The 21,052-nt window shown below is 37.2% G+C and overlaps 2 long non-coding RNA genes across 3 annotated transcripts in view; both read left to right on the plus strand.

The window, feature by feature from the left end:
- Nucleotides 1-21,052, plus strand: part of LOC125755009 (uncharacterized) — a 78,181-nt gene that overhangs the window by 22,730 nt on the left and 34,399 nt on the right. The window lies entirely within an intron of this gene.
- Nucleotides 3,438-4,667, plus strand: LOC112652732 (uncharacterized). The gene is made up of 2 exons (XR_003131651.3): nt 3,438-3,630; nt 4,277-4,667. It is a non-coding gene; the product is annotated as an uncharacterized LOC112652732 (long non-coding RNA).

The following is a 21,052-nucleotide window of genomic DNA, read 5'->3' on the forward strand; positions in this document are numbered from 1 at the left end:
CCTGTGCAATAAAGAATGGTTTTATTAAGATGTTATTGGAATATAATAAATGGCTTGAAAAATGCCAGTGGAGGCATTCTGATTCTATAGCTGGACCACTCAGTTGCAAGCTATGTTCAAAGCCATAGGGAAAAACAATAAAGAAGAATAATACTCTACTAATGAAGACAGTAGAGACTCAAGAGTCTCCTTTATACTGATATCCGAAAGGCCTTTCAGAAATACACTCAGATAAGCATGTCACATCAGAGAGGGAAGACTCAAAGGTGAGCATGAAGCTCAGAACTTCAGAGACTCAAATCCCTAAAATCTGGGAGCAGAACAATATTTTATAAACACTTCATAGAAGGCAAGAAGTCAGGCATTCTTGTATATACATAATAGGTCAGCTTTTCCAGTGATAGGAAAATCTTCAAGAAAGACATCAAAAATTTACCATCCAAAAGTGATACACTGTGCTCCTGTTTCCAGATCCTGTAATCATATGTCTCATTAAAGTCAACAGAACTGCAGTCATTAAGAACTGCACTTCTAAAAACCCAAACATAAAATATGAAACTGGGATCTCCTCACCCCAAACCAAAAAACTTAGTTTAAGGGTTTGTGCTTAAAATTTGAGCATAAAAACTTCCTACACGTTGGTCAATTGGTTCTAAAATGAAATTTACATTGTCAGCCACTTGTACTGACAGCTCCAAACCAGAAAACTTAGCTTAAGGATTTGAGCTTAAAATTTGAGCACAAGAACTTCCTACACGTTGGTCAATTGGTTCTAAATTGAAATTTTCATTGTCAGCCAGTTGTATTGACACACCTACTAATTAGATATATTCTTTACTAAGTCAACTTATTATTTTTAATACAGCTTTATAGCTTTTCAGGGCCACAAAATGTGAGGATATATGATATCTGTCTGAAATATCTGTCACTTTGTTGGGCAAAGTGGGCAGAGATGATTTGGCCCATCTGACTGGCTAAGTTCATGATACTTCATCCCTTACCTCTATATTTCTACCCCATTCTCATTCAAAGAAAGTGAATATCCTTGAGAGGAAAAAAAAATCCTGGAATTTTAATAAATTCCAATGTTCCAGTTAGTATGGCTATATAAGAAATTATCCTAAAATTTAGTGGCTTAACATAATAATAATAATTTCTTCTCACAGTTTTTATAGATCAGAAATTCAGAATATGCTGTTAAGCTATTCCGGCTCAGGGTCTCTTGTGAGGTTGCAGTCATTTGAAGGCTTGACTAGGGCTAGTAGATACATTCAAGGTAGCTCACATAGTTTGCTGGCAAGTTGGTACTGGCCTTTGCCTGGGGCCTCAGTTCCTCTCCATGTGAACATCTTCATAGGGCTGCTTGAGTATCTTCATGGCATTGGAAGCTGGCTTTCATCACCATAACAGGTGATACAAGAGAGCAAAGCTGAAGCTGCCTGCAATGCCTTTTATGACCTAGCACAATTGCTGTGGGCCCCTAAGATGGACCTGAGATAATGAATAGGTGAAATAAATGTATAATAACTGAGTAAATCTTTCAAAACCATTACTTTCATATTGAGGACATCTTATATACCAGGTAATTTCCTAAAATATTGCTCATATTTAATTTTCACAACTACATAGAGCATTTTGGGGTTTTCCCATTTATCAGATGAGAAAAACTAAAGTTCAGAATCATGAAATTACCTACTTGCTGAGATGTAGTTCAGAGTTAGAACCTGAACCCAGATCCTAAGCCTCTTCCCTTCATATATGTTGCTTCTTAAAGCCTGGAAAGGAGAAGAAGGCACAGTTATCATCTAAAGAGTATCCTTAAATATCAAAGGCAACAAATGCAGTGTAAAGACTACTTCCCCATTTACCTTGTGAGTTCTTAGAGTAAATACTATTTAGTCCAGTCAAGTTTGATTGTCTACTCATATCAATAGTGTTAAAGATAACATTCCTAAATAATGTATTGGTTATATTTTTTGAATATATAAATATATTTTTTTTTAAAATGTAAGCCATTGGGGCACCTGGGTGGCTCAGTCAGTTAAGTGCCTGCCTTTGGCTCAGGTCATGATCTCAGGGTTCTGAGATTGAGCCCCGCATTGGGCTCTCTGCTCAGCAGACAGTCTGCTTCTCCTTCTACCCCTTCCCCCTACCCCTTACTTGTGCTTGCACACTCCCCCTCTCTCTCCCTCCCTCTCTGACTCTCTCTCTCTCAAATAAATAAATAAATAAATAATCAATTAAATCCTTTTTAAAATGTAAGCTATTAAAATATACAATAGCATTCTCATCCAATGTGATCAGTTAGGATAGTTGGTTAATTAAAAATCAACTTAGTACAGATACTCATTTAACATTATATTTACTTACCTAAAACATTTATTTTAACTAAAGTATAATGAATGTTTATTTACAAATCTTTTCATGTATGTTGAAAGCCTTTTTTAAAGTAGGAGTTGTTACATACTAGTAATGAACAATCCAAAAAGGAAATTAACAGTAAAGCTGAAAAAATAAAAACAAAAAGGAAACTAAGAAAAAAAATCCAGTTACTATAACATCAAAAAAGAATAAAATATTTAGGAATAAATGTAACTAGGAAGATGCAAGATTTGCACACTGAAAACTATAAAGAAATTTAAAATTTACATAAATAGAAAAATACTTCATGTTCATGGACTGGAAGACTTATTGCTAAGATGGCAATACTCACCAAAGCAATTTGAAGATTAAACACAACCTCATAAAAATCCCAATGGCTTTTTTTTTCTCAGAAATGGGAAAGTTGATCCTAAAATTTATATGCAATTGTCAGGGACTCTCAGTAGCCAAAAACATCTTTAAAAACATTAACAAAGTTGGAAGACTCACACTTAAAAAAAAAAAAAGATTTTATTTATTTATTCATGAGAGACACACACACACAGAGAGAGAGAGAGACAGGCAGAGACACAGGCAGAGGGAGAAGCAGGCTCCATGCGGGGAGCCTGATGTGGGACTCCAGGATCAGGCTCTCGGCCAAAGGTAGCGCTAAACTGCTGAGCTACCCAGGCTGCCTGGAAGACTCACACTTTCCAATTTCAAAACTAACTACAAAGCTACAGTAAACAGGGTAGTACTAGCATACAGCTAGCTAGATCCATAAAGCATTGGAATAGAATTTTGAGTCCAGAAAAAAACTTAAACCTCTATAGTCATTTGATTTTCAGTAAGAGTGCCAAGACTGCTCAATGGAGGGAAGAATATTCTCTTCAACAAATGGTGCTGAGGCAACTGGATATCTGCGTGCCAAAGGAATGAAGCTGAACCCATACCTCAAACCATATGCAAACATTGTTAAGGACTGAATGTGTCCTCACAAAATCCACATGTTGATGATCTAACCCCAGTGTGATGGTATTTGGTGATGGAGTCTTTGGGAGGTAAATTAAGTTTGGATGAGGTCATAAGGGTGGGGCCTTCATGATGGCATTAGCGCCTTTATAAGAAGAGATACCCAAGAACTCCCTCTTACTGTCTCTGCCATATGGCAGCTGGTGGTCACACTTAGGATACAATGAGAATGCAACTATCTGCAAGTCAGAAAAAAGGAACTACAGCTTGATCTTGGACTTCCTAGCCTCCAGAATTGTGAGAAATTTCTAAAGTCATTTATTCTATAGTACTTTCTACAGAAGAACTAATAGGATCAGGTTTAGAGATTTAGAGACAAATTTCACTAAAGTAGTATGGAATTACTTTCTATGATTCAGATATAGAAAGACATATTTTGTAGCTGGAGAGAAGCAAAGGGATGGTTTGATGAGTCAACTTACCCAGGCTCAGTAGAGAACACTTGGTGCTTAATAGACTTCAGGGAGTTTTCTGAGTTATTTGGAAAGAGAGATTTTCTGTGATTTATGAAGAGAAGATCTAAGATGTCCTTTAGTGGCCTCAGCAGTTTCAACTTCAGAGATACTGCATCCAGGGGCCACAGTCCTCTCAGGATTTTAACCAGCCAAAACTATTGAAATTTCCTAGGTATTCTTTCCCTCAGTTGGGAATCAGCAAGACTCTTTCTCCCTTATTGGAAAAGAGAAAGAAATACTCTGTGGTATTCTCAAAGGGAAAGCTATATGGCAAAAGGGGGGTTTGGAATAGGATGATCACTTGACATTCAAAGCTTTCTGCTAAGAATTTGTAACTATGTGCATATTGCATCTACCAGGCCCAAATATCTGCTGGTGTAATATACTTAATATTTTATTGTGAATTATTTATCTTCTCCCACTTCTAGGAACATGAAGCAAAGCAAAACTTTATGTGCCTCCACCCCCTTTCAATCATTGACTGGAGAGATATCAAGGCTGAACTTTGAAATACATTCAATCTAGATTCATGCAAGTTTTATAATTGTCATGGCCTGAGAGATCATCCTTTCTCCTTTTATAAATGAGAAAACTGAAAACTAAAATGTTGAGGATCACACAACATAATAGTTCTAACGGAACTTGAACTGGAACCTAATTTTCTTGCTTTTCCACTACTATAGTTTTTTTTCCTCCCAATTTTTGTATTATTTTAAAAGTGAGAAGAAACATCACCAAATTTCAAATTCAAGATCCATGGATGAGCTTAAAAGGTCCATGAACTTCCAGAAATTTTAAGTAAAATGTTGTATATGTGCATTTTTCTGAAAAAATTTATCAAAGGGCTTCCATAATCCCCAAAAAGGTTAAAAAATGCTGCAATATACTTATGTTGTAGGGGGAAATGATCTTGTATCAACAAATGATCATTTTTCTTTTCTCTTCCCTTCACTTCTTTTGATGTAAATTTTTACTTAAATTATTTTTCTTCATAGGAGTCCAAGAATCAAAATATAAATTGGACTATATACTTGGCCACATTTAGTGTCCAAAATTCAGACAACTTTTAATAGTTTGGGGAAAATATTTCTATGCTCATATAAAACACAGGGAGGGGGTACCTGGGTGGCTCAGTTGGTTAAGCATCTGCACTCAGCTCAAATCATGATTCCAGGTTCCTAGGATCATTGGGCTCTCTGCCTCTCTGCTCAGTAGGATACCTGTTTCTCCTTCTCCCTGTCACTTCCCCTGCTTGTGCTCTCTCTTTATATCAAATAAATTTTTTTTAAAAAGTTAGAAACACACATAAAGAGGGTATCATAGACCTCAGGGGAAAATAGGAAATAATATTACTTTCTTGATCCCATCATATAGGGCTTTTGTATTAACAGTGATTCTAGTCTATGAGAAGCAGATGTTATTTAACTTGTTCATTAATGTCCAAGCTGTAAGTGACTACTAAACAGCCAGAAGTTTATCACTTCATACGCAGAAGGAGAAATTTTTTAGCCATCTTCTCAAGTAAGAGAGACCCCCTAAATTATATTCAAGAAGAAGTGTGGTCTTATGCAAAAACCACTAGCATTGGATTTGAAAACCTGGTCCAACCTCAGCTCTGCCACTTACTGGCTATATAACTTTAGACTTGTTACTTAAAATTTCTAAGTTTCCATTTTCTCACCAGTAAATAAGTATAAAAGTACTTTTTGGGTTGCTGATGCATGGTGTTATTTTGATGATCAACGTGCCTGTTATAGTTTGGATTGTATGCCTCAAAATTTATGTTGAAACATTATTCCTACTACTTCAAAATGAGACTATCTTTAGAAATAGAGTCTTTAAAAAGGTTATTAAGTTAAAATGAGGTGATTAGGGTGAGCCCTGATCCAATCTGACTGGTATTCATAAGAAGAGGAAACTTGAACATTGTGCAAAACATTGTGCAAAAACTACCAGAAATACATGCACATAGGGGAAAGACTAAATGGGGACACAGTAAGAAGGCAACTATCTGTATAAGCCAAAGAGAGAAAGTAGGAAAAACCAAACCTGGCAATACCTTGATCTTGGACTCCCAAGAACTGTGAGAAAATTAATTTCTCAATACAATGCCAAAGCCCTCTATTAAAATTATTAGTTACTAGAGATGTATAAGAAATTTCTTTTGAGAGTAGGGCAGATTTTATCTACATTTGGAAAATGGTTTCAAGCTTTTGAGATCACTCTTTTTCCCTCTCAATTGATTCTTTCCAACTTCCAGAAAGTAATTTGTTTCTAACCTTCTAAAGCCTGAAACCCAGTTAAATATCAAAATTGAAAGATATTTTTTAATCACTCTAAGTCTTTATTTTACAGAAGGGAAAGGAGTCTCAAATTCACACAAATAGCCATTTCTGTAAAGAGAGAACTGGAGGATAACCAAATACCTTTGTCATAGAGATATTGTGAAGAAAAACTTGGGTAATGCCCTAGAGCATTTAGCACACTGCCTAGTAGCAAGTGCTTAATATAATATAGCTCCTTATCATTGAGAAAGGCCAAGTACATTGGTCTAGTCTGGATCACATTGCTAAACTAATTGTTGGTAATTCCAGATTTCCAGGGCCTTTGGGTACTGAAACTCTTAGATTTCCCCCAAATCCAAGCCCAGTAAATTTTTTCTGATAGTGACAAACTTGATCTGATTTAGAGTAAATTTGTTAGGACCCTGATGAGTTCTTCAATGGGAATTTGTCAATGAAAATCAAAAAAAAAAAAAAAAAACTTAAAAAACTGAAGGAGCAGACCTGCTCATAAATCTTTCACTGGTCTTTGGATTCAGTCAAAGCCACACTAAGCTACAAGTTAACAATCCACCCCAGGCCCTTTTCCCCTGGAATAAAAGTGGATACACAAAAGGCAGTCCAGTGAAGGCTAGCTGGCCCACAAGCTTATTTGATGGGACCATCACCAAGGGTAACAATCAATAGCCTGAATTTGAAGTGAACCAGTTCTCCCAGGCCATCATCCTCCAAACTCTGATCTTTAAAAAAACAAAAAAAAAAAAAGTTCTGGGTTTACCTCTGACCCTTGTCCTTGGCTATCTACATGGATTCTCTATAGCTGTGCTGAATTATTCCTTTCTTTTTTATCTTTACTTTCTCAGCATTTCCTTTGCTAAATAACAGGCAGATGTCCAGACTCAAAACATTTCCCAATTTTTGGCTTGGATTTCAGTGGAATACTCTTTTATATGAAGTTTTGAAGGCTATAGAAAGATTGTATTGGGGACAGTTACCTGCCAGCTATTAACCATTGCTTCTGGTCTGACCTGAATTCACAGAGGGCATGGTCACCCGACAACTTAATCAATGAGCCTCTTTGGCTTTAGAGTGGCAGGGGCCAAGAGCTCCATCAAAGAAGCCTATGTGCTTTCAGCAACTCAGAAGATTCCAGTTGTTTTCAGCAGGCCTGAGAGGTTAAAATAAACAAATATGAAAATGCCAGATTGCCCTCTCATTTCTTCTCATACCTGCTGCCAACCAGGGCCAGTGCTGGACAGGCTGCCCCCAAAGAGACTGTGGTGGTGCCTATGAGGCCAAGACATGTGACCAGAGCTGTCACTGCACTAAGTGCCTGCCTTTCTCTCCTCACCCCACTCTCCATTTCTAAAAATGCATGAAATACCCATTTCTGTATAATTACCAAGTGCATAAAAGGCCCTCCAATCCCTCTCTCCTGGCACAGATTTCACCCCGTCGAGTTGGCAACCTTTGACTACATAGACACTTTCAGCAGTGTTTGAACACAAAGCTTTGTGCAAAAAAAAAAAAAAAAAACTCAGCGATTGTGTTTGCAACTACAATTGATTAGGATTTTCCTGTCCCATAGCAGTGCAGCCTAGGACGTGAGTGAGATCTCCATGATGGCATTACAGAGCAAGTACACATCCTCTCTGTATGCCCTCGGCCTTTACACCTTCACAGTTCTTTTTTAAAAGCTCATAAACATGTTTGGCTGCCAGACAGCTCACAAAAAAAGGCCGCTCACTGACTGATTGTTCAAGCTGAGGGTCCTACATTTAAGGCAGCTTCTGCCTAGCAGTTTCAGTTGTATAGACATTCTGAATTAGAATGGAACTGAAAGAATTTTTAACTGTTTACTGGTTAAGGTGTTAAATGCTATCATTCAGTCTTTTAACTCAATTCAAGAGCACTGTGTGTCCCTCTTGTCTATGGTAAGAAGAAAAATTGTATAAAATATTTGCAAGTGTCTGTCTGCCTTGTGCATTGATATTGAATTTGTTATGCATATGAACTGGGTTTCTTATGTGAATGCACACATACATACCCATGAAAGTAGGAGGCAGTTAAAGCAGAATTTCCCCATAATTTAAGAAAAATATTGCAATTCAGTCTCTGCTGGTAATCCTCTCAAAAGTCATCAGTGATTTCCTAATTGCCAAATCCAGTGGCCACATCTCAATCCTCATTCTCCTCGATGTTCTGGTATCATTTGATACCATTGATCATTGCTCGTCTTTCTTGAAACTCTTTTTTGCAAGGGCATTCAAAACCCTGCATCACCATGATTCTTTCTGATCTCTCTGACCACTCTTTCCCAGGTCCTCATTCTCTTTTGCTCACAAAACAGCAGAATTCCCCCCACCCCCATAGTCATGTCCTCATCTGTCTTCTCTTCTTTTTCTAGTCTCTCTTGAGGAACTCTATTCCCTCCCAAGGCTGTAAATGTTGCCCTGATATGAATGATTCCCAAGTATATATCTCTGGCCCTGCCTCTGCTCTCAAATCTTATTACTTTCTCACCTCAACCTATATATCATGCTGGTATCTTAAACTCAGCAGCTGCAAAATAGAATTTGTGTATATCCACCCAACTGTCCTAATCCTAGCTTCCTTCTCCTGCTCTTGCATTCATTCCCTATTTGATTTGGGTCACCAGCATCTGTGTGACCACCCAAGCTTAAAACCCCAGAATCATCCTTGATTCTCTCTCCCATTCTCCCTTCATAAAGAACAGTTAATGAATCTATCTGGTGCCTTAAATTTCTTGTGTAATTTTTTTCTTCTCCATTCACTCTGCAACTACACTGATCAAGCTTTTATTTTCACCAAGAGTATAACTAGACTCTCAGAATTTTATGGCTCTCTTCCAATTATCTTCCATTTCATCCTGTGCATTACACTGAGATTATCTCACAACACAGTATTTATTATATTACTCCTCACCCCCAAAATCAATGGCCCCACTGCCAATACAATAAAGTCTGAAACTCTTTATCCTCAAATTAAGATCACTCCAGGATCTGGCCACTGGCCATCCTATATTCAGCCAAATGGAATTTCCAATATTTCCTATAAATATTTTCCATTAGCATTTATGTCTTTGTTCATGCTGTTTCAACTGTCTGAAATACCTCATTCATCTTTCTCTACCAGTTTGTGCTGTCTTCTGCAATTCAATCCAACTTAATTCCATAAATATTTATTGAGTGCTGAATATGGTAATGGAACTCACTGCTCTCTAACCTGATGTCAGTAAACATCCTCATTCATTTTTGAGAGTTCTCATTCTTTGACTGTATACACTGCCCATAGACAGAGGACAGCCACTGTAGATAAATTCTCTCCTTCACTTAATACACAATGAGCATCTACTTTAAGCACCATGCTAGATCCTAGGCATACAGTGGTAAATAAACCCAATATTTTCTTGTGCTCATAGGACTTAAAATATTTGTTCTTAAACAGATAGTCTGTTTTTCTATCAAAGTCCTATAGGCAGAAACTGAGTATGATTATTGAAAGGCAGTTATTATTCAGTAGATGCTTAATTTTTGCAATTTACAACAAATATTCCTGGTGACTCTCAGGTGGAAGTGATAGTTGTCCCAGCCTTCTCCACTTCCTTTCAAAACCTCTCTCTTACTCCTAGCAGCTGGGTCTTAAAGAACCAGAGTTCCTAATCCTCAGGACAAGAATAGGTAAGGCCAACTTCTTGAGTATCACACATGCAATCACACAGGGACCTGTGCTTAGATGGGCCCTGTCCTTGGTTTAATGCTCTGTTGTTGTCATCTTGAAATTCTCAATAATTTTTTAACAAAGAACCCCACCAATTACGTAATCTGTTCTGAAAACGGAGTTGGGGATAGCAGCCACTATAACTTTAATGTCAACACCATCAGTTTGCCAATAGGCTCCTCTTCAGTATGTCTTTACTCCTGCTCAAATGCAGAAAATAGCAGGGACATAGTTTGAAAGATATCTTTATATTTGAAATTATTTATACTCTGTTGTGCCTAACAGTGCTATGTATTAAGATCCAATAGAAATAACAATGGCTCTAAAATAATAATGCTATGTTTGTTCACCTAACCTATGACATCTTTAGGTTCATTATGGCAATGGTTCTTAAGGGGTGAGACCCCATCAGCAGCATGAGAATCACCTGGGAATTTCTTAGAAATGCAAATGATTGGACCCCACCCCAAACTTACTGAATCAGACATTCTAAAGGCAGGATCCTGTTACCTGTGTTTTAACAAGTCCTCTCGATGATTCTGATATATGCTGAAAATTGGCAACCACAAGGTTGTGGCACTGACAGCCTGTTGAGAACACAGTCTGTCTCCTACTGTTTCTCAGTCAGGTGGGGATTATTTATTATAGACCTGCTGAAGGACAACTGGGAGATATTTTAGCTTAGAAAACTTTGTTTTAGGGGCACCTGGATGGCTCAGTTGGTGGGACATCTGACTCTTGGTTTCAGCTCAGGTCATGATCTCATGGGTCTTGGGATTGAGCCCCCAGTCTGGCTCCACACTCAGAGGGCATTCCGCTTGAAGATTCTCTCCCTTTGCCCCTCCCCCCCCCCCAGCCATGCACATGCTCTCTTTCAAAATAAATAGATAAATATTTTTTTAAAAGAAATAAATAAAAGAAAACCTTTGGTTTAATGAGTTTGTATGAATAGAGGGGAAACAGCAAAACATTTTTCTTTTGGCAACAGATTTGTTTATCCTGCTCCTTTAAAGTCAGAACCAATAATATAGAACGGTTTGACTTGACATCTGAGTGAAAAAGAGAAGACTTCTTTTAATTGTTCTCTCAAACAGACACATTTTGGAGACAACACCATAGAGTTTTATTGCTGAAGATTGATCTTAGATCATAAGATCCCACTGTCACATTTTACAAATGAGAAAATTAGGGCCCAGAGAAATGAACTAACTTTCCAGAGATCACTCAGTTTTCATTTAGGCATTCACTAAAAGAAAAAGGTTTATGAAGGTAAAAGTCAGAATCTTTTGCTGATCATTTGATACCCTTCATGCCTGGACACTTAGAGAAGCAGCCACCCTATCCAGAATCTCTATGAATTGCATTGCCATTGAGCATTCATTTCCATTCTGTTGCTTTTAGATAGTTTGATTTCAGAACACATACTATTTTTAAGAGACAGCCTTCATGTTCTCTACTTTTTTTATAAATTTATTTTTTATTGGTGTTCAATTTGCCAACATACAGAATAGAATAACACCCAGTGCTCATCCGTCAAGTGCCCCCCTCAGTGCCCGTCACCCATTCACCCCCACCCCCTGCCCACCTACCCTTCCACCACCCCTAGTTCGTTTCCCAGAGTTAGGAGTCTTTCATGTTCTGTCTCCCTTTCTGATATTTTCCACTCATTTTTTTCTCCTTTCTCCTTTATTCTCTTTCACTATTTTTTATATTCCCCAAATGAATGAGACCATATAATGTTTGTCCTTCTCTGATTGGCTTATTTCACTCAGCATAATACCCTCCAGTTCCATCCACATCGCATGTTCTCTACTTTTGAATGCTCAGTTTTTCCTTTGAAGTTTGCCATCTCACCTAAGGAAGACAAGGCAGTAGCCAGGCTATGTAGTTGTCTTACTCTCACCCTTTGGGAGGAAGGTGAGCTCTGCTTGTAGGTGGCCATGCTCAGCTCCAAGCTGCTTTTCTCCACACCTGGTTCTCGTTTGTAACACCGAAAGCATTTCATGCTTATTAAGCATCATCTGGTCCCAATTTTTAAACCACAAGTTTGGCTTGGTTTGTTTTTAATAAGCGGTTACAACAGAGTCCACCTTTTCAGTGTGATGATGTCTCTTAAACCCAGCTATTGGCATCTTGGAAATTTAGATTAATATGGTTGTTATAGGAGGTTAAAAACATGAAAGACACAAATCCTGAAATTTTACTTTATCCCGCCTAGATATGATGCAGATTTATTTTCAACACATATATTTGAAGGAAAGATGATCAAGTTTAAAGAGAATTGTGTAATGGTATTTATTTATGCATGGTAGTCCACATCTCCATTTTTCTTCCCCAATTTTGAATTTTAAGAATTCCTAGGTTTTATGCAGAAGTACTTTGGTGAGATAAAGTCAATAGAATTCTTCATCATTGCTCAATTTCTAAGTATTTTGCAATTAGTATCAGTTTTTTGACAGTCAGTGCTTCTTTATATAGTACTTTGTCACTGCACTGCCAACATAAGAAAGCAGTTACAACATTCATCTTCTTTTAAGAAGAGCTAGGAGTCTGTTTTTTCCAAGCTAAATATGATCATAAGATTTTTAAAAGGATATATAATTGATAGTTAAACATTAACAGAGTTTTCCAGATTTCTTTATAATGTATTTTTAAGTGCCCATTGCCTGGTATTAAACATTAATAACCATTCAGGTACTGAGCAGGGAATTTTTAAATCTAGCATGCAAAATTGCTTGATGTTAAAAAAAATTTGCTTGATGTTGGGTTAGTGTCATAGGCTTACACCAGCATAGTGCAAGTTTGAAGCTATCTCAATTCTCTTCCCTTAAATCAGAAGTCTCACTGGATTGATGGGAATGTTTCCTTCTTTCTTCTAAAATAAGTGTAATGGATATTTTCAATTTCTACCTCAGGAGAAACAGTCTTCATACGAATTACCAATAACCAAGTCTAAATCATCTTCCTGTGTGATTTTAAATATTTAGTCCTCTCCACTACTATTTCCAAAAACCTCTAAAACATGTTTCACAAATCTGTTTTACCATAGCCTTTACTCTACATTATTTGGATTTAATTGTCCAGTATCATCAGCTCTAAGCTATAACAGATGAAGTTCTTTTCTGTCTCTTCACCACTGTATCCTCAATGCCTAGAACAGTGTCTGACCTATGATAGATACTATATTAATCTCTTGGGTATTTTTTTTAACTTTCTTTTTTTTAAGATTTATTTATTTATTTATTCATGAGAAACATGAGAGAGAGAGAGAGAGAGAGAGAGAGAGGCAGAAACACAGGCAGAGGGAGAAGCAGGCTCCATGCAAGGAGCCTGATGTGGGACTTGATCCCGGGTCTCCAGGATCACACCGTGGGCTGCAGGCGGCGCTAAACCGCTGCGCCACCCGGGGCTGCCCTCTCTTGGGTAATTGACTGAAGAGAGACTGAATGAATGAATGCATTGGCCATATATTGTTTTATTCTCAAAATTCAAAATTTAGCTTTTACATGAGCATTAGAGAAAAGTAGGTAAATCACAGGAATAGTAATCTAAATTTCCATATTATTCCTAGGGACTGTCTCTAAATTAATATTACTATTCAGTAATGATATATCAATTGAATATAGTAATTGGATTAGAGGGTCCAATATCATTGCAGTAACTCCTACAACTAGGAGACCTTTTTTCATTCAGTGTTTATGAATTGCTATATGATATTTTGCCCACAGCTGATCTCTTAACATATTTTCTCATGAGATAAGTAAAAATTGTATTTTCCCCTCCCAATGAGTTGTGCAAATCAGTGAAGGGATGTAAGAACTATAAAAATGTTTAATAGCACCTTCCATTTTTGTTCCCTTTAGAAGTCTGAAGTCATAACTAAAAGAAATCACAAAAGAAATTACTTTTTTACATCCGTTCATATTTTCGTAATTCAAATTTCTGGATTAACAAATCAAAAAGACCAAAGAACGATTATTGCTATCAATGATCATCCTTTGTGGTGGACTTTTTTTTTTTAAGATTTTATTTATTTATTCATGAGAGACAGGCAGAGGGAGAAGCAGGCACCAAGCAAGGAGCTGGATGCCGGCCTCGATCCTGAGTGTCCAGGATCATGCCCTGGGCTGAAGGTGGCACTAAACCTCTGAGCTACCAAGACTGCCCTGTGGTAGACTCTTCTATGAGTACTGTCAAAATTACCCTACAGTATAAGGTTAAACTCTTGACTCTTAGAATAAAATGTTTCTGCTACTATCTCCTTACATCTTCAGCCATTGGCATTCAAGGCATTTCTTATTTCTGGTGAATATAAATATTTTCAAAACTACTTTTTCTATCAATAGTTACCATAACTCTGAGGGTGATTTTATTCCCAATGAGAAGTGGAATTGCCTCTCTTTGGGAAAGATTCAGATTCTAGATGTTAGCTCTTCTAAATTCTGCTATCTTCTACATATACTATATCTTTCAGGAAAATCCTAATCTTTATGAATCTCACATGTCAATGGCCCAAATAAAAGCAATATTGAGTCAGCCCACAATACACAAGGATCTTTATTTAACCTAGAAAGAATCAGAATTTTAACAAAGCACTAAGAAGATATTTTACAATATTTTCTCAAATAATATGATGGCTTCCTATATTCCAACTTGCAAACTCAACTTTTTTTTTTAACTGACCCTTCTTGCTGTCTTACATTCTTTTTTTTTTACATTTCTTTTGTTTATATTCTTTATTCTGTCCTTTCCCAGCACATAAACAGAATGCTTAATTTTTTCTTTATTTATGTATTTACTTAAGTTTTTATTTAAATTCTAGTTAGTTAAGGGGCACCTGGGTAGCTCAATCTATTGAGCATCCAACTCTTGCTTTTGGCTTGGGTCATGATCTTGAGCTCATGGAATTAAGCCCCAAGTCAGGCTCCATGTTCAGTGGGGAGTCGGCTTGGGACTCTCCCTCTGCCCCTCCCCCCACTCACACTTGCTCACTCTCTCTCTAAAATAAATAAATAATCTTTAAAAAATAAATGAATTCTACTTAGTTAGCATACAATGTAATATTACTTTCAGATGTACAATATAGTGATTCAACATTTCCATACCACACCCAGTGCTCATCACAGCAAGTACATTCCTTATTCCCCATCACATTTTATCCATCCCCCCCACATTTTATCCATCCCCCCCACAAACCCCTCTGGTAGTCATCAGTTTGTTCTCTACAGTTAAGAGTCTGTTTCTTGGTTTGTCTCTGTCTTTTTTCACTTTGTTCATTTGTTTTGTGTCTTAAATTCCACATATGACTGAAGTCATGTGGTACTTTTCTTTCTCTGACCTATTTCACTTAACATAATACTCTCAAGCTCCAGGCATGTCATTGCAAATGGCAAGACTTCATTCTTTTGTATGGCTGGGTAATAGTCCTTTATTTATATATATATATATATATATATATATATATATATATATACACACACACACACTGACTGAAGAGTAATTGAAGAGTCAATTTATATAAATATATAATATATATACATTTTATATATTATATAATATATATTATATATTAATTATTAATATATTAATTAATATATATTAATTAATTATTAATATATTATATATTATATATTACAATATATAAAATATCACATAACAATTCATATATATATATATATATATACACACACACATTTTACATACACACACACACAACCTCTTCGCCCATTCATCAGTTGATGGACATTTGGACTGCTTCCATAGTTTGGGTCCTGTAGATAATGCTGGTATAAACAGGGTACCATGTTTATACCAATGCTGGTATAAATCAGGGTACAGGCATCCCTTTGAATTATCATTTTTGTATTCTTTGGGAATACACCTAGTAGTGCAATTGCTGGATCATAGGATATTTCTATATTTAACTTCTTGAGGAATCTCCACACTGTTTTCCAAAGTACCTGCATCAGTTTGCATTCCTACCAAGAGTGCACAAGAGTTCCCCTTTCACCATATCCTCACTAGCACTTTTGTTTCCTGTATTGTTGATTTTAGCCATTCTGATAGATGTGAGATGATATCTCATTGTAATTTTGATTTGTATTTCCCTGGTGATGAGTGATTCTGAGCATCTTTTCATGTGTCTGTTGGCCATCTGGATGTCTTCTTTGGGAAAATGTCTAGTTATGTCTTATGCCTATTTTTAAATTGGATTATTTGCTTTTTGTGTGTTGAGTTTGACAAGTTCTTTATAGATTTTGGATACTAACCCTTTATCAGATTATGTCATTTGCAAATATCTTCTTCCATTCCATAGGTTGCCTTTTAGTTTTGTTGATTGTTTCCTCTGCTGTGCAGAAGTTTTTTATTTTGATGTCCCAATTTCTGCTTTTGTTTCCCTTACCTTTGGAGACATATCTAAACAAGAAGTTATGGAGGGGTTAAGATGGCGGAGGACTAGGGGACCCTAATTTCATCTGGTCCCTGGAACTTAGCTAGATGGTTATCAAATCATTCTGAACACCTGTGAAATTAGCTGGAGATCTGAGAAAAGAATTGCTGCAATTCTACAAATAGAAAAGTGAACACTTTTTGCAAGGTAGAAGGTGCAAAGACATGAACTCTAGGCAATATATAGAAGATAAACCACAGGGGGAAAGAGCCTCCATAAGCCAGCTATGGGAAAGTGTTATGAGAAGCAGAGCACAACACCGGAACTTTTAGAAGTCTACCTGAAAGGTATTCAAATGATGAAGTGGGACAGAATCCCAGGTGGGACAGCATGATTTCAGGATCTCTAGGGTCACAAAAAGAATGGGGATGCCTGGAGTGTTGCAAAGTTCCCACGCATCAGAGTGGGAAAGCCAGCTGCAAACAGCAAGTCGACGCACCACCTTTCTGCACAGTGTTGCGATAAACTTCGAACCTCTACAGGGTCAGGCAACCACTCTTCATGTATGGGTCCAGCAAAAGACAGAAGCGTGCCAAGACCTCCCTCCCTCCCCCCGGGAGGAACAGTATGGGCCTGAGCCATAGGAGTCCATTAAGTTTGGAGACTCGAAATGGGGTCACATGCCTGAGTTAAAAAATCTCAGTCAGGGGATCCCTGGGTGGCGCAGCGGTTTAGCGCCTACCTTTGGTCCGGGGCGCGATCCTGGAGTCCTGGGATCGAATCCCACGTCGGGCTCCCGGTGCGTGGAGCCTGCTTCTCCCTCTGCCTGTGTCTCTGCCTCTCTCCCTCTCTCTCTGTGACTATCATTCATAAATAAATAAATAAATAAATAAATAAATAAATAAATAAAGCAAGCAAGCAAGCAAGCAAGCAAGCCCAGTCACGGGCTGTGTGAACACAGAGTTCCAATGTAAACCAGGGAGACAGGAGAGATTTACTGCTTATCTGTGAGGGCTCACTGGGCGGGGAGGGGGGGGATGAACTTTTAGCTCCTACGCTAGAGATTGGGGCAGCACCATTTTCGTCCCCATCCCACCCCCATTGGTGCTGAAAGCCTTCAGGGAGCTAAACAGTGACACATAGTGAAATCCGGAGTGTCATACACTGAACTGGTCTCCTGGAAAGGGGAACACAATTCTGCCCTGGCAAGGACATCTGAGAATCAGCACAACAGGCCCCTCCTCCACAAGACCAGCAGGAACTTCAACTAATCCTGAGTTTACCAATCACAAAGAGCTACAAAACTTCAGCTCTTGGGGAAAACAGTATATAGCATTTGTAGTTTTTTCTTATTATTCCTTAGTCTTTCCGTTTTATATCTTTTTCCTTTTCAGCTCTTTTCTTTTTTTATCAATTCTTTTTAAAGTCATTTTTAATTTTCATTGTTACATTTACATTATATATTTTTTCATTTTTGGTTTTCATTGTATTTCAGTTTTACTTTTTTATATTTATGCTTTACTTTCTTTCCTATTTTGGGATCTAGTTTCCTCTAACAAATAGGCCAAAATGCACCCAGGATTTGGTTTATTGCTGTGTTCTTTTCTATTTCTTATTTGATTTCTCTCTCTCTCTCTCTCTCTCTCTCTCTCTCTCTCTTTTGTTTGGTTTCTGTTTTCTTCTGATTTGTTTAACATGTATTTTTTTCTGGTGTTATTGTTGCTATTTTTGTATTTTCTCTCTCTTTCACCTATTCTTTTCTGGACATAATGACAAAATGGAAAAACTCACCTCAGAAGAAAGAACAGGAGGCAGCACTCATTGTCAGGGATTTAATCAATATGGATATAAGATATTGAACTAGAATTCAAAAGAAAGATTATAGGGATGCCTGGGTGGCTCAGCAGTTGGGCGTCTGCCTTCCACTCAGGGCGTGATCCTGGGATCCAGGATCCAGTCCCACATCGGGCTCCCTATGAGGAGCCTGCTTCTCCTTCTGCCTATGTCTCTGCCCACCCCACCCCCCTCTCTCTCTCTATCTGTCTCTCATGAATAAATAAATAAATATTTTTTAAAAAAATGAAAGAAAGATTATAAACATATTAGCTGGTCTTGAAAAAAGCATTGAAGGCATTAGAGACTCTCCTACTGGAGAAATAAAAGATCTAAAATCTAATCAGTCTGAAATCATGAAGGCTATTACTGAGATACAATAAAAAAAAATGGAGGCACTGGGACACCTGGGTATCTCAGTGGTTGAGCATCTGCCACAGCTCAGGTCATGATCCTGGAGTCCCGGGATTGAGTCCTGCATTGGGCTCCCTGCAAGGAGCCTGCTTCTCCCTCTGCCTATATCTCTGCCTCTCTCAAAATGTGTGTGTCTCATGAATAAAAAAATCTTTTTTGAAAAAAATGGAAGCACTAACTACTAGGATAAATGAGGCAGAAGAGAGTCAGTGATAAAGAAGACAAAATAATGAAAAATAAGGAAGCTGAGAAAAAGAGAGATAAACAAAGATCACAAAGGGAGGATTTAAGAGACCAGTGATACCATAAAGCAAAACAATATTAGAATAATTGGGGTCCCAGAGGAAGAGAAAAGAGAAAAAGAGAGGCAAAAAGTTATTTGAACAATTTAGAGCTGAGAACCTAATCTGGGGAAGGAAACAAGCATTTAAGTCCAGGAAACACAGAGAACACCCCTCAAATTATTAAAAAAAAAAATCAACATCTCAATATATGATAGTGAAGTTTGCAAATTTGAAAGATAAAGAGAAAATCCTAAAAGCAGCTTAAGACAAGACATCCTTAACCTACAAGGGTAGAAACATTAGGCTGGCAGCAAAGCTGTCCATGGAAATCCGGCAGGCTGTAAAGGACTGGCATGATATATTCAGGATGCTAAATGAGAAAAATGTGAGCCAAGAATACTTTATCCAGCAATGCTGTCATTCAAAATGAGAGGAGAGATAAAGAGCTCCCAGGACAGACAGAAACCAAAAGAATTTGTGATAATCAGCCCTGCAAGAAATATTGAAGGGGATCCATTGAGGAAAGAGAGAGCCCAAAGTAACAAAAGCCAAAAGGAGCAGAGACAATCTACAGAAACAGTGAGTTTACAAGTAATGCAATGGCACTAAAGTCATACCTTTCAGTAATTACTCTGAATGTAAATGACCTAAATACTCCAATCAAAAGACATAGGGTATCACATTGGATAACAAAGCAAGACCCATCCATTTGCTGTCTACAAGAGACTCATTTAGACCCAAGGACACCTCAAGATTGACAGTGAGGGGATAGAGAACCATTTATCATGCTAATGGACATCAAAAGAAAGCTGAGCAAGTAATCCCTTTATCAGACAAACTAGATTTTAAGCCAAAGGCTGAAATAAGAGATGAAGACACTATTTCATAATAACAAGGTCTATCCAACAAGAAGATCTAACAAGTGTAAATATCCCCCTAAAGTAGGAGCAACCAATTATATGAACCAATTAATAACAAAATTAAAGACACACATTGATAATAATATAGTAATAGTAGGGGACTTTAATGCCCCACTTATAGCAATGGACATACCATGTAAGAAAAAGATTTAAAGAATTAGTACCTTTTCTTCTGAAGCTATTTCAAAAAATAGAAATGGGAAGAAAACTTCCAAACTCCTTCTGTGAGGCCAGCATTACCTTGATCCTAAAACCAGACAAAGACCTCACCAAAAATGAGTGTTAAAGACCAATATCCCTGATGAATATGGATGCAAAAATTCTCATCAATATACTAGCTAATAGGATCTCACAATACATTAAAAAGATAACTCATCACAACCAAGTGGGATTTATACCTGGTATGCAAGAGTGGTTTAACATCTCCAAATAAATCAATGTAATACACCACACTGATTAAAGAAAGGACAAGAACAGTATGATCCTCTCAATAGATGCAGCAAAAGCATTCAACAAAATATAACATCCTTTCTTCATTAAAACTCTCTGCAGTGTAGAGATAGAGGGAACATACCTAAATATAAAAGCCATATGCAAAAAAAAAAAAAAAACCCACAGTGAATATCCTCCTCAATGGTGAAAAACTGGGAGCTTTTCCCCTAAGGTCAGGAACACGACAGGGATGTCCACACTCACTACTATTGTTCAACAAAGTACTAGAAGTCCTTATCTCAGCAATCAGACAATAAAAAGAAATAAAAGGCATCCAAATCAGCAAGGAAGAAGTCAAATTTTCACTATTTTCAGATGACATGATATTCTATGTTGAAAACCCAGAAGATTCCACCTCAAAATTGATAGAACTCATATAGCAATTCAGCAAAGTGACAGTATATAAAATCAATGAACAGAAATCAGTTTCAGTTCTGTACATTAACAGTGAGACAGAAGAAATAGAAATTAAGGAATCAATCCCATTTATAATTGTACCAAAACCTATAAGATACCTGGAAATAAAATAAACCTAACCAAAGAGGTAAAGGATCTGTACTCTGAAAACTATAGAACACTTATGAAAGAAGTTGAAGAAGACACAAAGAGATGGAAAAACATTCCAAGCTCATGGATTGGAAGAATAAATATTGAAAAAAAAAAAGAATAAATATTGTGAAAATGTTTATGCTACCTTGAGCAATCTCCACATTCAGTGCAATCCCTATCAAAATACCATCAATACTTTTCATAGAACACGAACAACCAATCCTAAAATTTTTATGGAACCAGAAAAGATCCTGAATAGCCAAAGGTATGTTGAAAAAGAAAACCAGAGCTGGTGGCA

The sequence above is a fragment of the Canis lupus genome, chromosome 4 (genome assembly GCF_003254725.2).
Source record: "Canis lupus dingo isolate Sandy chromosome 4, ASM325472v2, whole genome shotgun sequence".
Lineage (NCBI taxonomy): Eukaryota > Metazoa > Chordata > Mammalia > Carnivora > Canidae > Canis > Canis lupus.